Source organism: Penaeus monodon, chromosome 4 (genome assembly GCF_015228065.2).
Source record: "Penaeus monodon isolate SGIC_2016 chromosome 4, NSTDA_Pmon_1, whole genome shotgun sequence".
Classification (NCBI taxonomy): Eukaryota; Metazoa; Arthropoda; class Malacostraca; order Decapoda; family Penaeidae; genus Penaeus; species Penaeus monodon.
This window is the reverse complement of record NC_051389.1, coordinates 1047294-1058149: the sequence shown is the minus strand read 5'-3', so window position 1 is coordinate 1058149 and position 10856 is coordinate 1047294. Positions and strand designations below refer to the sequence as shown.

Below are 10856 nucleotides of genomic sequence, written 5' to 3'. Positions count from 1 at the left end.
AGGTCATGCAGCGCGAAGAAGTAGGATCGGATAATTGGCCGAGACGCCCCCCCGGGTAGAATGCCCGGGTAAATGTCCTAGGGTATAGCCACACAATGCTGACAGGTTTTTCCACTCATAAAATATGGAAGCTGCAATAAGAACCAGTGGAATAATGCACTAAATCACTCACTTCATAACATCAAGTTACTTTACTTGCTATCACTTATGTAATTAATTTTACACAATTTCAAAAGTAGTAAAATAAATATATATAATTACTTACAATGTGTATCAGTGTGGAGTTCGGAGCCAAGTGGCTGACCATATAACGGTGACCACCGACCATGGCTTCCTTCCAGGTTCGAAGCAGGAGAAATGGGTCGTCTGGGTAAACCAAATGGTTCGCTAACGCTCACAAGCACGCACGCACTCACATTTCGCACACAAGACAGCAAATACAAATATTTATAAGGGAACCATCACCAAACCCTGTACAATATATTATATATATATATATATATATATATTATATATATATATATATATATATATATATATATGTGTGTGTGTGTGTGTGTGTGTGTGTGTGTGTATGTGTGTGTGGGTTCGGCGTATACGTGTGCTAACTCTAAGCTTCAAAACTAGATTGTCACCTTGTGAGAAGACAATGAAGTACTGGGACAACCTTGGAATGGCTTTGTGTAACAACTTCTGGGAGGACTATTTAATTTCTCTTCTCAACTGCTGTTTTGTCGTCAGGAGATTGCAGGACAATAGTTTTTTTTCATTGCTGTTCAGCTGTTTAAAAAACGAACTTTTTCAAAAGCGTGGAAGAAACAATGATTTCACCCGAAAGTGTCAAGATATATGATTGTTTTCAGGCCCCGTAAGGCAGTAGCATGATCATGTACACTGATGAAAGCATTATTTCCTGATATATATAAGCATAATAAGAAATATAATACCAGTAATTATAATGTTAACAATAATTAACAAAACTATATTTACCTTTAGCAACAACGTGATAATACTATTATTATTCCCAACAGTGCAACTAATTATAATTATGCATCACTAATATTAACAATAATATTAACAATAACGATGCTAATAATAATAGTATTAGATATTGAAACGAGAAACCTGCAGAAACACTGCATAACTAAAACAAGTGCAGATCTCCGCAAGTCTTCAGAAAATCTAATTTCACAATATGTCACATTTGTAAGGAAATAAAATTATATATTGTAACCCTACAACCCCGAGTACCCAGTGGAAGGGCTTTCCCCTGGGATACAGTCCAGTTGACAGACTGCCAGTCGGATGTCCGTGAGCCGCAATTGCATATATTATCCGAAAATATCTTTACACCCGTGATTTTTCCTACAAGGCCATGTGGCCAACATCTTGCACAGTGTTGCGGAAATAATAATTTTTCTGCATTCGAGGTGTTGCCATCTGCTGAGAATAGTCGGTAGTTTTTGCAAAATCATCTTGACAATCCAAGACACTAATTAACAAATAAACCAGCAAAGAAATAGAAACCACAGACTTCTCTGATGAGTAATATGCATGTACATACATGTTTATTATATGTGCGTGTGGGCATATCTATACACATACACACACACAATATATATATATATATATATATATATATATATATATATATATATATATATATATATATATATATATATATATATATATATATTCTGCAGGTACCTCTCAGACCTTGCAATATCCAAATCACAAGTTAATGAATATGAAATCACTAGTACACTGGTAATAAAAAACACAAGCCTGTACCGGCATCAAGATGATACCGCACAAACGTACGCACGGGGGCAATTTTGATGGAACATTCTCTGACCTGCGACGACTATAAAGCCTGGACTCACACACTGACCGTCACACTCATCTCCCAACCGTCTCACCATGAAAACAGTGAGTACATACATGCAGGCAGTCGCTGTTTATTTAGTTTACATATACACACACACACGCATGTACACACACACACACATATACATATATATGCATACACTTACAATGTAAAGCGTATACATGTGTGGATGTATAATGATGTACTAATATACTTGGTGCCTATAGCCAAAATTAAGACGATCCCTTTTTAATCCAGATCGTTGCCCTGGCTGTGTTGGCTGTGGCTTCGGCCGAACAGTTGCCACTCGTCAACCCGCCCATTGCCATCGTGCGAAGCAGCCAGGTGAACCCCGACCAGTTCGGCGCCCACAGCTCCGACTTCGAGGCTGCCAATGGCATCGTGTTCCAGTTCTCGGGTTCTGAGGGCGTCGCTGGCCGGTTCTAACATGGTGGGCTCTTGGAGGTAGTAACAAATTTGTTTGCATATTTTCTTGCTCGAATTACACAAAGGAATACTGCAGTTGTGATATTGGGGATGCTCGAAATGAAATGTGGCATGACTTTTTTTTTTCTTATAGTTATCCTCAGGAAGATGGTACCGTAGCCTCTTTCAAGTTCGTGGCCAACGAGAACGGCTATCAGCCCGAGTCGTCCCTCCTGCCCGTGGCCCCCGCCTTCCCCCACCCCATCCCCCAGTTCGTCCTCGACCAGATCGAGTTCGCCCGCCTCGAGGACGAGCGCAAGGCTCGCGAAGGAGCAAAGGGCCAAGCGTAGTCTTTTAGAATTTGTGTTAAACTTTGAATTTTGAACGATTTTATAATTAAATAAATAGATGTTATAAAGAAAACATTTGTATTACTTACAAGTAAGACGAAAGAATTATCCATAAGACTGGTAAGAGCTCTATGCAACGTGAAGTGGCAGGTCAAAAGACACATTGCTGTTCCCTCTCTGATTGCCTCACGCAATAAAACTTTTAATGCTTATATTACATACTGTTTATTGTCACATGCTTCCTGCATGGTATCATAAATATATGTAGAAGAGAAAGTTTAAGTTTCCGCGTGCTTATTTAAAATGTTTGATGTTTGACTGAAGGCCCGAAATAGTGTGCACACCTGATCCCCAACTTCGTCCTCGACCAGATCGAGTTCGTCCGCCTCGAGGACGAGAGCAAGGCCCGCAAAGGTGCAATGGCCCAACGGTAGTCTTTTATTTCTGAACGAATTCTTGTTAGACGTTGACCTTTGGATGATTTTATGTTTAAATAAATAGATGAACCGTATTCATATTGACATATGTAGACAAGGTATGAATAAGAATATCTTCACAATACAAGAGATGTATTCATTCTCATTCATACCTTGTCTACATCAAATAAATAGACATTCTTTAAAAAGCATTTACATTTCCGACAATATGAGAGGATAATAAACAACACTGAAGAAACAGGTTACGTTCTCATGGAAGAGTCATTGTTTATACACGACGTTAAGACGCTTATTGAAAAAGGAGAAAGAGAGAAAAAAAGGATTTTTTCAGTAACCTTAAACGGTCTCGATCCAGGATTCGATCTCATTCTATGATATCCCCATGTGCATGAGTTATCCTAACATTAGATATACCAGACAAGTGTTACAGTTTTGCATAGTAGGAGTGGCATTTATATAAAACATTATTAGTGACTAGACTGGTAATGATAAAACAAAAATCTTACCATTAGCACAGAAATTACAACGTTGCTACTTATAATAGATATTGAAATAAATACCATAATTTCTAATTCGGTTATAATTACAGCATCGCCAGTAATGGTGACATGATGAGACCAAATACATTAGGCCTATGTGAGATGAAAATGTTATTAACAAGGATAATATGATTACATCAGCAGTAATCAACAGTAATCAATCAGTACTGATACTAGAGTTAGCATTACCACTATATATAAATAAGAGCTATTATAATTATTACCATTCCGAATTATTATCTATGATTATTGTATTATAGTGATGCGATTAGTGAACATCCCATTCTTTTCTTTCTTCCATTGTATATGCACAGATGGCCAAAGACAGGATTCTAGGGGAATCCTGTCGGAAATGTGATACACGTCCGGACTTTGGGGACGCATCGCGTGGCTTAACATTTTGCCAGTGTTTTCTGTTGGAACTTACTATTCAAGTTAATATTTGACCATTCTTTTTATAGCTACCCTCAGGAAGATTGTGCCGTAGATTGAGTCGTCGCTCCTGCCCGTGGCCCCCGCCTTCCCACACCCCTTCCCCCAATTCGTCCTCGACTAGATCGAGTTCGCCCGCTTCGAGGACGAGCGCAAAGCTCGCAAAGCTCGCGAAACCTAAAAAGCTTAACCATTGTCTTTTGTTTTAAGTAAGTAATGTTGTATCTAAATAAATACACGATATGAAAGAATTTTTTTATTTTTTGCAAATAATACAAACTAATTTGCTTTAAAGCTAGAGATTATATAAGATACAGTCACAGTCACCTTCGCATGGCAAAGCGCTTCATAAAAAAAAGCAATATGTAGCTCTATGCAGTCACACATGTATACATATGTATGCATATATATATATATATATATATATATATATATATATATATATATATATATATATATATATATGTGTGTGTGTGTGTGTGTGTGTGTGTGTGTGTGTGTGTGTGTGTGTGTGTGTGTGTGTGTGTGTGTGTGTGTGTGTGTGTGTGCGTGTGTTGATGTTCAAACACGCACACATATAATGGAGGATAACATTATGTCAATCTATTATGTCATATGACACCAAAATTGGATGGTACGATGGTAATAAAGGATTGGTTACCTTCTAATGGCTGTATATCCTGTCTTCGACCGGGTGTATGTAATGTGGAAAGGTATGGCAATGTCTTAACATGATGCTCAGCTCCCTCTTTAGAAAGCGAGTTCATTTGAAAGAGAAAATTTTGATGTCAATAGAGAAAAGGATAAGAATACCGAGAAGAGAGAGAAAAACATTAAAGCATTAATACTGTGCGTCGGCATTTTATGAGCATTTGTATTAAAATAATATGGAACGTTTTACTGGCAAAGGTAATACAGGTAATAACCTTACTAACAGCAGTAATGTTCAGCCAACAAAACAAGACAGATATCGATTGAATGAACATGAATAATGAAGATAAGGGAACGGAACAATAATGAAATTGGTAATAATGATGATAACCGCAATAATAATCATGATGAAAGTACTACTACCACTAGAACTACAATGATTATAATGAATTATGATGATAATCCACAAAAACGGTACTAATGATATTGGCAATGTGAATAATGAAAATAAGCATGGTTATGATACGTAAAATGATTTCACTATAATGATACCTGTGAAAATAATAATGATAGTTATTATTAGTGATAATCACGTAATGTACGGATAAGGGTAAACTTTACTAGGGGGTCTAGGGAACTCTCTTCTAAATCTGTGGTTAGTGCTGGTAAAAGTTGCCTGTAAGTATACCTACATAGCTGACTTGTATGGCATTTACAATGAGAAAAACAAAGCAGGTCATTAGTCTTGAGGGTAATAAGCCATTAAAATACAAAAATCGTTATTCATAAGGATAGTGGCATTCGGACGAATGCTGCTGATGCTAATCATAAAAGTTATAATGTTATCATCATAATTAAACAGTTATGACAATGAAATAATAATAATAATAAGATAAATTATTTTAATCATGGCAATAATAACGTGTATATATATATATATAATATTATATATATATATATAGATATATATATATATATACATATGTATGTATATATAATATATGTATATATATATATATATATATATATATATATATATATATATATATATATATATATATATATATATATATATATGTGTGTGTGTGTGTGTATGTGTGGGTGTGTGTGTGTGTGTGTGTGTGTGTGGTGTGGTGTGTGTGTGTGTGTGAGAGATTTGTATTTAAAAGTAATTATTTATTTATCATTTTTTGTATGTGGCGTCTCTCTCCTTAGAAATGTAGTTAGTATACCAAAATTACATTATACATTGATTCAAATGATTTGAACATTTGGTTGTATGTTCGGTACTGCTGCGGCAGGGATTAATGGGATTTGCTCACTGATGAACATCCCACACTGGCGCCTTTGACTTGGCCCGAGTGCTGATGCGACAGAGCTGCAATGACGGGGCTGAAAAGGCCGTCGTTAGGAGTGATGACTCGGGTTCATGTGGGATATGGATATGTATGAGCGGTTCTTCAGTCACTACTCTACATTGTTTTTGTATTATCTACATACTTTCATGTAACGGTGGGGTGAACGAAGCTGAACCAGTAACGTAAAACATATATATGTATATATATATATAAAATATATATATATATTATATAATTATATATATATATATATATATATTTTATATACACACAACCACACCACACACCACAACAACACACATAATATATATATATATATATATATTTTATATAATATATTTTATATATATATATATTATAAAAACACACTATTCAACATCAGGTTTCATCTGACAATCTGCCCGGGAATTCGGACGTTCTTTCAGTTCATACCTCTTTCTACATTTTTCCAAATTAGGCAGCGTGTTACACGCGCGCGCGCGCGCGCACACACACACACACACACATATACACACATATATGTATGTATGTGTGTGTGTGTGTGTGTATGTGTGCGTACACATACGCTAAAACTGCTAATTTCGACAAATGTAGATTGTGCAAGAACGCCCCTGTTTCAATCAGATCGTCAGATGAAACGTGATGTTAATTTATGCTGCTGTTGTTGCAAGATAATAACTACTATATATGTATAAAATATATATATATATATATATATATTATATTATATAATATATATTTTTTTTTTTTTTTGACAAATGAAGGTCTTTGGAAAAATAGTAGAACCTCCTCTTGAGAACGTCTATATGAAGTATAAAACGAATAACTAAATTGATTAATTTATAAACGCTTCAGTTGGCAAGCAGGATGCACAGAGCAGCAATAGCTCCGCAGGCTTCATAGAAAATGCATCATACTGATATAGAAGATGTTACAAAAAACATAGAAATTGCTGAACTGAACCATGAAGTTACTCAAACATGAATACAGTTCATACATAGCGAATCAGTATGGAAGAGCAGATTTATGAGTTTTTGACGATTAAACTTGTCCATACTGCGCCGTATTCCCCAGCCCAGGATAGCATTATTAAAATCTTCCGCCCTTGAATACGCCTGCATTTGTCGAGGACCTACATTCTTCTCGATACTCTCCTTTCATCACTGCCACGAGTATGGAAATACTCTCATTCCTCTCGCTGCTCAATCACTGTAGTTTTATTTTATTATGCTATTCTTATTACCCTCCCCTTCACTTTCAATACGAGCCTCCATATGTATTCCTATGGCTGTTCTCGTAGTCAAGCGGATGTACATACAGTTCAGTAATATTGTATGAACACACGTGCTCACACACTGACTGTTGTTATGGTATTTTCTCCTCGCCTTTCCCTTACCTCGCTATCAGGCTTTACACCTAAGATGCCATATTTCAAAACTGAGAAGGGGACCTGTCTGTTATTCAATAACAGTTTCTGGCAACAGCATGGGGATGTTTACCTACCTCATCGTTAGTAATCAAAACAAGCGAACGCAGAAAAAGAAGAAGTAAAAGACAATATTCTGTTGATTATTAAAATTAGTGATTTGGCAAGAAATGGGAAAGAGGAGGCTGGTATTGCGTTGTGAGAAGAGCGACAATAATAATGATAATAATAGTAATAATACTATATATATATATATATATATATATATATATATATATATATATATATATATATATATATATATAAACATATATGAAGTACACACACGGACACACACACACACACACACACACGCGCGCGCGCGCGCACATGCACATACCAAATGAATAAAAGATGTTACTAAAGCATAAATGATAGAATAGGAATCGCTATTCACTTCATAGCTTTGATTATATCTATATTAATGAAGCTCTTGATCAATGGATCGGGTATACTGTTTTCATGTTTAGTTTGATAATTACTCGCTAATTAGATCTTGTAATTTGAATAATAATCAGAGACGTATATTAGAATCTTCAGTGAACATCCAGCCACTCACCTCTGGTTACATAGACGGGTCTATAACACAGGTAGTCACACTTGCCTCTAACTCTCCCTGCCTTTAAGTCAATGAAAACTTAAGTTCAAGTAAGAAACACTTGTTACCACGTTTACAATTGAAAGCAGATAATAGGATATGAGGAATAAACAGCAGATAAAAACATATTTCAATTTTGAGCATTTTTCCCAGTTCTCGGGTTCTGAGGGCGTCGCTGGCGGTTCTAACATGGTTGGCTCTTGGAGGTAAGTAATAAGATTTGTTTTGCACATTTTCTTACTCAAAGGAATACTGCAGTTGTGGTTTTAGGTATGCTCGAACTCAAATGTAGCATGACTTAGCGTTTTTTTCTTATAATTATCCCTAGGAAAATTGTGCCGTAGCCTCTTTCAAGTTCGTGGCCGACGAGAACGGCTTCCAGCCCGAGTTGTCCTCCTGCCCGTGGCCCCCGCCTTCCCCCAATTCGTCCTCGACCACTCGAGTTCGTTAGATTCCTTTATTTATTTATTTATTTATTTATTTATTTATTATCTATTATTATTATCATTATTATCTACCATTATCGTCGCTAAGGTATATGTGGGAGTATCTCTGCATTGGAGAAATTAACTGATATTCTCTAAGCCTGTTCGAATAAATCTTAGTCACGTAATCGTACTCACGCATTTCTCATAATGCATCAAGCCATATCTCTCTAGTCATTCATTCCTGATGGTTTGAGATCTTTAGTAACTTATCCGAAGAAGCATACTCTTTGACTTGGCTGGACCTGTTGCGAATGCCATATACACAGTAGGATAGAATAGAGGTTAGTTTATCATAAATGGAATTAAAATTGATCATTATAGGGAAGGAAAAGACGCTGTCAGAATCGCCGAAGAATAATAATGATTTTTTTTTCATAACATGCGTTCCAATAGGGTTGTGTCAGCGCTGTTAAAGCGATTTCTGCCAGGTCTCTGAGGATATTTCAGCCAAGAGATCTAACGTGTCAGATTTCTTTTTCTACAGAACTTTATAAAAAATTGTATACTAGAAGATAATCCATGTGAGACTATCATCCCTCTCAATAAACGTATCTATTAAATCTTTATAAGTTGCCAGTATTTACGCGCTCTCAGTCTTTACGTCGACTACAAAACTCATGGTGACGAAACTGCTTTACTAACTCCACTACCAAATTTCTGCCTTTCTCGAATTTCCTTTTCATCGGATAAATTACGTCCGTCATCTTGTCCAGACTCGTAAGGGCGTGGGTCCAAGTCGCTCTCAGTCGGATCGTCTTCCTTGAACGCTTTGCCGGACGAGGACTTTTGAGGAATGGAATCGGGGAGATGAAGTCGCGTTCAATCAGCCGTTTGGTCGGAACTTGAGGCTCTGCTTCAGATTTCTTATTAATCCCCCAGAACCTCACTAGAATAGCTATACCACCACCACACACGCGCACCACACACCTTATACACACACACACACACCCACACCACACACTTATACACACACACACACACACACACACCACACACACACACACACCCCACACACACACACACACATTTTATATATATTATATTATATTATAAAATATATATATATATATATATATATATATATATATTTCCAGGAATACAAAGAAAGCAGAGTTTTCCTGATCACATAACATTCCAAAGAGGATCTAAGCTGTGTGGCGCCTTTCACCATATCTTGTGATGGCGATGTGAGTCATAAGTTCAAGCTAATTTTGTAAAATTCTGACAACTGCTGATTCAGCTGAGAACCATCGAGTGGTGTAACGGGAGCCTGAACATAATTTAGTAGGAAAAAATATCTCCTTACATAAGGCTTGGCGGATAACAGAGTGAGATAACCAATTATAGTTTTCTTTGATCAAGGAGTTTAGGTTTCTAGGGAGGCATTGTGCTGTAATATGAAACAGGTAATTAATGAGAGCAGCGCACAATATTTGTAAGGGTACGAGGAGGCACTTCGGGCTCGACTTGTAACCCCCGTCATGACAGAAGCCTTTTCAGTCCTTATTGCAACAAAATATACTTATATTATACTTATATACATACGTGCATATGTGCAGAGCACCCCCCCCCCTCATACACGCACGATGTAGTCATCATATATACATATATATATATATATATATATATATATATATATATTATATATATATATATTTATATTTATATATCTATATATGTATTCATATATTTTATATTTATATATCTATTTATATATATTCATATATATTCTTATATATACACATTTCATATATACATATACATATATATATATATATATATTTTATATATATAATATATATATATATATATATATATATTTTACACACCCCATACACACAACCCCACACACACACATACCACTATTATGTATATGTATATATATAAATATATAATATAATATACACACACACACACACACACAACACAACACACACACATATAATATATATATATATATATATTTTATATATATATATATATTCATATATATATATATGAACTGAATATTATCTATATGTACATTCACACACACACACACACACACACACACCATATATAAAATATATATATAATATAATATATATATCTATATATATTATATACATTTTAAAATATATATATATATATATATATATTTTTATATATATATATATTATAAAATATATTGTGTGTGTGTGTTGTGTGTGTGTGTGTGTGGTGTGTGTGTGTGTTGTGTGGGGTGTGCTTTTTTTTGTGTGGCATA

General features: G+C 35.5%; 1 pseudogene; it reads left to right on the top strand.

Annotated features, from left to right (window-relative positions):
• The first annotated feature begins 1904 nt into the window (after window positions 1–1904).
• On the top strand, window positions 1905–2716 carry LOC119598453 (annotated as a pseudogene).
• The last annotated feature ends 8140 nt before the right edge of the window (window positions 2717–10856 follow it).